A 7,195-nucleotide genomic window follows, 5' to 3' on the forward strand; every position below is an offset into this window, starting at 1 on the left:
TGACTTCCAGGTTTAGCATAGTGCCTGGCACATAGTAGGAACTTAATAAATATTTATTGTTTTATTGACTTCAAGTTTAACCCTAGTTGCCTATAATCAGGACTGGGTAGCTAAGTGGTGCAGTGGCTAGATTGCTGGACCTGGAGTCAGGAAAACTCATTTTCCTGAGTTCAAATCTGTCCTCAAACACTTACTAGCTGTGTGACCCTGGGCAAGTCACTTAACCCTGTTTGCCTCGGTTTCCTCATCTGTAAAATGAGCTGGAGAAGGAAGTGGCAAATCACTCCAGTATCCTTGTCAAGAAAGTCTCAAATTGGGCTACAAAGAGCCAGATATGACTGAAACAACTGAACAACAACAAAAATGCTCCTTCCAATTCTAAATTTAGGGCCCTATTATAGGTAGAGACAGTGTGGCATCTTGGATGGGGCACCAGATTTGAATTCAGGAAGACCTGAGTTCAAATTCTTTCCTGTTGTTATGGGGTTGGGACAAGGTATTTGGGACTACTAAAGTTTAAACTGGCCAGCTAAACTAAAGGATATGGGTCTGGAGTAACTCTCCTTGAGAAGCTAAGCTATCAGTATAGACACATCTAGCAAGTAAAGGAGATAAACCCATTCAGCATGTGCCAGGGGACAGAAAAATAACTTGGGAAGTCAGGACCATCACCTTACTCAAGATTTCCCCCAGGCCCAAAGGGAACTTTCCATTGTCAGGTGGTGATCACTCCATCCACCATCAATAAAAGCTTTTGCCTTTCTCCTGTTCAAGGAGATAGGTATGCCAGAGAATCATGTCTCTGAACCATCACCCCTTGAGCAAAGTCCTTGACTTCTCTCTTGGTCTCCTTTCTTTAGCACCTAAATAAAAGATGATTTTATTCTAACTGGATTTGTGTGCAAGAGGGTGTAATACTTTAAAAAGGAATACTTGGGGCAGCTAGGTGGCGCAGTGGATAGAGCACCAGCCCTGGAGTCAGGGGTACCTGAGTTCAAATCCGGCCTCAGACACTTAACACTTACTAGCTGTGTGACCCTGGGCAAGTCACTTAACCCCAATTGCCTCACTTTAAAAAAAAAAAAAGAATACCTAAGGGGCAGCTAGGTGGTGCAGTGGATAAAGCACCAGCCCTGGATTCAGGAGGACCTGAGTTCAAATCCAGCCTCAGACACTTGACACTTACTAGCTGTGTGACCCTGGGCAAGTCACTTAACCCTCATTGCCCTGCCAAAACAAACAAACAAACAAAAAAGGAATACCTAAGCACCCCCACACCATCAATTTCCGCTGTGACACTATGATACTTAAAACTTATATGACTTTGTACAAGTCACAAATCTCTCTCTGTCTCAGTTTCCTCATCTGTAAAATGAGAAGATTACATTCAATGGTTTCTAGGCTCCCTTCCAGTTTTGAGTCTATGAACCTATGATTATATAACCTTTACATTTCCTGACAGCACTAGATTCCATGAGCACGTGTTGTTGTCTGTTTGTATGTAAGCAAAACACAATCCTGGGTATGTATGTGAGTCTGGTGGCAGGGTGGGGGGTGGGGGGCAGGGGTGAGGGTGCAGTACGTGCAGGTATGTGTCTTCATGGTGAGAGGTTTGAGCTCAATTCCCAAGTTCTTTGAGAGAGAGGATGGATGCCATTCTCCACCCCTAGTGTTTAGTCCCTGCAGGATCTAGAATCTGTCCACCCTAACAGGTGTCACCTGTCCATCACCTGGAGGGGAAGTATTTGTTTGTTTCTTAAAGCTCTCTCGTCCTTTTGGCATCCTTTGCAGCTCCAAACCTATGATCCACTCACCCCAAGCCTCCCAACCTTTAAAGGGCCATCTCGAGGCCTATTTCATCTAGATATTTTTCTTGTAATTCCTTAGCTCCCTCCACCTCCCATAGGAGAACGTGACTGATCCCCTCTTATTTTTACTTAAAATTTTTTTTCCCCCTGGGCCAAGGAGGGTTAAATGACTTGCCCAAAGTCACACAGCTAGTAAGTGCCAAGAGTCTGAGGCTGGATTTTAACTCAAGTCCTCCTGAATCCATGGCTGGTGCTTTATCCACTGGGCCACCCAGTTGCCATGCCTTCTCTTTGTTATTAATGAATTTTCCCCATTGAAACTGTTTAGCTGTGAAACAGTGAATTTAAAGACACGTGGGGAAATCTTGTACCAAATGATATAGAGCAAAGTTGAAATTGAATCATGTGAAATTGTGATTGACAACCTTGGCCTAAGGGAAGAATTTTGAAAATGCAGTCTCCTCTTTCTATGCAGAGCTATGAGACTATGGGGATGGAACAATGTAGATAATGCCAGACTTGAAAAGATTTTGTCTTATTTTGTGAAATTGTTTTCCTTCCTCTCTTTTTTTTTTTGTTCTTTATCATAAGGGATGACTGTCTGGGAGGTGGAGGGAGGTAAACATTGTGAAATGTGGGTCACAGCTATATAAAAGATGTCGATATAATTTATTTAAAGTTAAAGAAAACCACCAAAAAAAAATGATTGATACTGTTGGGGGCAGCTAGGTGGTAGCTCTGTGACCCTGGGCAAGTCACTTAACCCTCATTGCCCCGCAAAAATAAAGAAAGGGGCAGCTAGGTGGCACAGTGGATAGAGCACTGGTCCTGGATTCAGGAGGACCTGAGTTCAAATTTGGCCTCAGACACTTAACACTTACTAGCTGTGTGATTCTGGGCAAGTCACTTAACCCCCAATTTCCTCACTAAAAGAAAAGAAAAGAAAAGAAAGAAAGAAAGAAAGAAAGAAAGAAAGAAAGAAAGAAACCAAGGCAATCAGAGTCATTTAAGTGATTTGCCCAGGGTTACACAGATCTTCCTGACTCCAGGCCCAGTGAGTACTCTATCCACTGAGCCACCTAGCTGCTCTTGAGTATTTCAAGAGGGCTCATATTCCAAAGAGGCAGCCCCTACCCTGAAAGAACTTTAAGATAGATAGAGGAGGCCCATGCACTACCTTTAGGGAGCTCATAGACTGATGTAACACTTGCCTTTAAAGAGCTCCTAGTTTGATGATGAAGACACAGTCCCTGTCCCCAGGAAGCTCCCAGTCTGGTGTGGAAACATAGAGAGTCTAGTCTGAGGGAAGAGTCATGTGGGTAGAAGAAGATGTTTTTTTCTTCCTTTGTTTTCCTTCAGCCATGATATAGGAAAGGATTCTGACCACTAGGAATCAATAGCAGCACTGGGGATGGCCCAGTGTGCGATTGTGTGTGTATATATATTTGTGTAAGGGTTGTTAGGGGGCTCAGTGGGTAGAGTGCTGGGTCTGGAGTCAAGAAGACCTGAGTTCAAATCCAGCCTCAGACGCTGAGCAGCTGTGTGACCCTGGGCAAGTCATTTACCCCTGTTTGCCGCAGTTTCCTCAACTGCAAAATGAGCTGCAGAAGGAAATGGCAAACTATTCCAGTATCTTTGCCAAGAAAACCCCAAATGGGGTCATAAAGAGTTGAAAAAATAACTCAACAAAACCAAATGTGTATGTATGTGTATGTTTATGTGTAGGGTATCTATATAGTCAGTACCCATTAACAATGTTTAGAAAGGACTGGAATGACTTTGAGGGGCCTGAGTAGTTTCAATTATTTGGTATTTTTCTGTGATCAAAATCCTGGACTGGCATCAATTTTGTCCCACCTATGTGGGGTCCCTGGCTTCCCTGGACCTGAAGTTCAGTGCATATAATACAGTGAGAGGTGTGATGCATGGCCTTGGAGACAAGTGGAAACTAAAGGGGGACTTTGAAAATCATAGATCACAGGACATTAGAACTGCAAGGGACCTTAGAGGTTGCAGAGTACAACATAATAATTTTATTCTCTCTGAGTCCCAGAGAGAATGACTTTCCAAGTTCATACAAGCAGTAGGAGACAGATGCCCAATGAAGTCCTAAGTCTCCTGATTTCCATTCTTATGGCCTGTCCACTATACACCTCCATGAGATAGAACCCTGTTAGAACGTTAACTCCTTGAGGTCAGAGACTCTTTTGATTTTGTCTTTGTCTCCAAAGTGCTTAGCACAGGGCCTGGCACACAGCAGACACTAATTTTGTTTATTTATTTATTTTGCACACAGTGGGCACTTATTAAATGCAAGTTGATTAATTTATTTCCACCAGATTTAGATCTGGCTCCTCGAGGTTGATTTTGGATTGGGATGGGGATAGGCAGCAGCCTGGCCATACGCAATACTCAGAGCTGATGCCATTCTTCTCTGCCAGGGAGAATAACCTGAGATTTGTGATCCTGGACAGATAGACCCATAGGGAGCTGCTGATAAGGCAGGCGCTTGTCCTATCTCTCATCTATCTCTCATCTATCTCTCAGTATAGCTCAGCATCATCTGTTTTTCCCTTGCTAAATTTCTGCTTTCACAACTTTCTTGGCTTCCTGCCCTGGACTATGGTGCTGGTGACCTAGAACTCACTGAACCAGTTCTCTAGGCTCAATCACCTATCTTAGTCCTCATAATCCTTTATCTCCTTCCTGTTTTAAAACCACATCTATTATCCAACAGGTTTCAGTCAAGGAAGGCTTCCTGGAGAAGGGGGCAAGCTACTTCACTGAAACTCAGTTACACACTTGCCTCTCACCTCGATCTCACCCTTACCTGGAACTGTTTGAACTCCATGATTCAGAATTCTGAAATTCTTCTCTCCTGTGACAACCTCCTCTCTTTCCATCTTTGTCTGGTGCCTCATTCCTCCTAAACCTAATCCTTGTTACCACCACCTCTAAGTCATTTTACCTTTCTCTGATCCCTTAGTCTGCCCTGACCTTATTCTCCTCTCTTCAAAACTAATTTTGGACTTAGCCAGTTCAGTTACACTGTACCTTGTCCTCTACTCCCAAGTCCCTTGTCCCCTAGGTCAATAGCACGATTCATTGTTTGTTGCTGTTCAGTCATTTCCAACTCTTCGTGACCCCATTTGGGGTTAGTGCCAAAGATACTGGAGTGGTTTGCCATTTCTTTCTCCAGCTTGTTTTATAGCTGAGGAAACTGAGGTAAATTGGGTTAAGTGACTTGGCCAGAGTCATTACAGCTATTAAGTGTCTGAGGCTGGATTTCAACCCATGCCTTCCTTACTCTAGGCCCAGTATTCTATCCATTGCACCACTTAGCTGCCTTGATTTAGGATTTGTCAAATCCCAACCTTAGGCTACCCCCTCCATCTATTTTCTCTGTTCCTATTCCAACACTAATGAACACATTGGAAGAAGTCACACCACTTCCATAACTTGACTTGCTACAAATGTATGTTCTAATCTCACCTAAGTCCCTAACTGGTACCTGGCATCTCAGTGTTCAGTAGATAGAACTCTGTGCCTGGAGTAAGGAAGATTTGAATCCAAATCTGGTTTCAGACACTTAACTAGCTGTGTGACCTTGGGCAAGTCATTTTGCCAGTTTCTTCAACTATTTTGTTGTTTAGCCATTTTAGTCCTGTCTGACTCTCTGTGACCCTATTTGGGGTTTTCTTGGACAAGATACTGAAGTGGTTTGCCATTTTCCTCAACTGTAAAGTGGGGATAAAAAGGGTTGTGAGAATCAAATGAGATAATATTTGTAAAGGACTTAGCACAGTGCCTGGCATATCTCTTCCTTCCCAACTGAATCTCACACTCCCCACAGCAGCTCTTACAGAATTTCTTTTCTTTTGTTAAGCTTCTTATACTTGTCTCCTCTCCTGTCCTGTCCTGTCCTGTCCTGTCCTGTCCTGTCCTGTCCTCTCCTTTCTTCTCCTCTCCTCTCCTCTCCTGTCCTGTCCTCTCAGTGCAGGACTTTATCTTCTCTTTTAGTACTATAACCTTTTTCTTCTCCCCTACTCTATGCCTCAGGATTCCTCACCAACATCCCCCACTCTCTGCTCCTTTGCTCCAAGTATCTGATAAAAGGTGGTCCTCCTTGCCCAGGAAACCCCTTTCTTTGTTTGCTGTACCCCCTCTCTATACCTCTCTTTCTGACTTTGGTTCAACTTTCATGTTCACAGATTATTCACACCTTTACATATCCATCCCTAATCTCTCTCCTGAGCTCTAGATTCATATCGCATCTCATTTTAGAGCTCGACCCTTGGATTATCCTCTCTACTCTTCTCTCTTGTCTAAAGACTGCTTCCTTACAGCCTATAAACTTTCTCAAGTCAACACCATTCTATTTTTTTTTTTCAGTGATCACATTTTACTACCATTTAGTTGCAGTACACAGCAAAAAGTATATCAGGTTAGAGAGTATGTCACATTGGGCACAAAGTAGTGGACAACGATTACATGTATGGATCAAGAATGACCACTGAACAAGAAAATCAGAAAATCACGATCGTCTTTCAGTTTTTTCATCTTGTTCTTATGACGCTCAATTTCTTTTTGCAGGCCTTGTATCTCCTTCTTGCGTTGAATAATTTCTTCCTGATGGTGTCTCCTCAGGGACGCCAGTTGCTCACAGCTCTTCTCTCGGAAGTACCGGTCCTCCTCAGCCTTCTCCCTCTTGCTTGAAGGCCCCGCCGGCGTCCCGAATGACACTGGCACCGCCGCTGACGTCAACAAGGCTGCTGCTGAAGTGACGGGATTCCAAGTTGTAGCCCCGGGCCTGCATGGCTCTCCTGCCCCACAAACTAGCCCGAGTCAGGTGGCTGCCACAGCCGTACATGCAATCCTCAACAGCTACAGACTCTATTTTTTTTTAAATCACTTGACCCTACCATACCCTCAAGCTATACCGCTCCGCCTTTTAAGTAGGCAATCGACCCAGAAGATTGTCTATCTGTACTTGTTTCTCCACTTCTTCCCCTTCAATTCATTTTTCAGTCCCTTGATGTCTGACTTCCAACTTCATCATTTGACTGAGAAGGCTCTTTCCAAGGAGGTGATTCTTAACGTTTTTTGTTTTTTGTTTTGTTTTTTAGCAGGGCAATGACTATTAAGTGACTTGCCCAGGGTCACACAGCTAGTTAAGTGTCAAGTATCTGAGGCCTGATTTGAACTCAGGTCCTCCTGAATCCAGGGCTGGTGCTTTATCCACTACACCACCTAGCTGCCCCCGATTCTTAACTTTTTTTGACCTCAGGGTCCTTTTATGTTCTTAAAATTATTGGGAACCCCAAAGAGCTTTTGTTTATGAGGGTTATATCTATCGGTATTTACTACATTTGTAATTAAACCAGGTA

General features: G+C 43.6%; 1 pseudogene; it reads right to left on the reverse strand.

Annotated features, from left to right (window-relative positions):
- Nucleotides 1-6,308: 6,308 nt before the first annotated feature.
- On the reverse strand, nucleotides 6,309-6,678 carry LOC122754983 (annotated as a pseudogene).
- Between the last annotated feature and the right edge of the window lie 517 nt (nucleotides 6,679-7,195).

This window comes from Dromiciops gliroides, chromosome 4 (assembly GCF_019393635.1).
Source record: "Dromiciops gliroides isolate mDroGli1 chromosome 4, mDroGli1.pri, whole genome shotgun sequence".
Taxonomy (NCBI): Eukaryota; Metazoa; Chordata; class Mammalia; order Microbiotheria; family Microbiotheriidae; genus Dromiciops; species Dromiciops gliroides.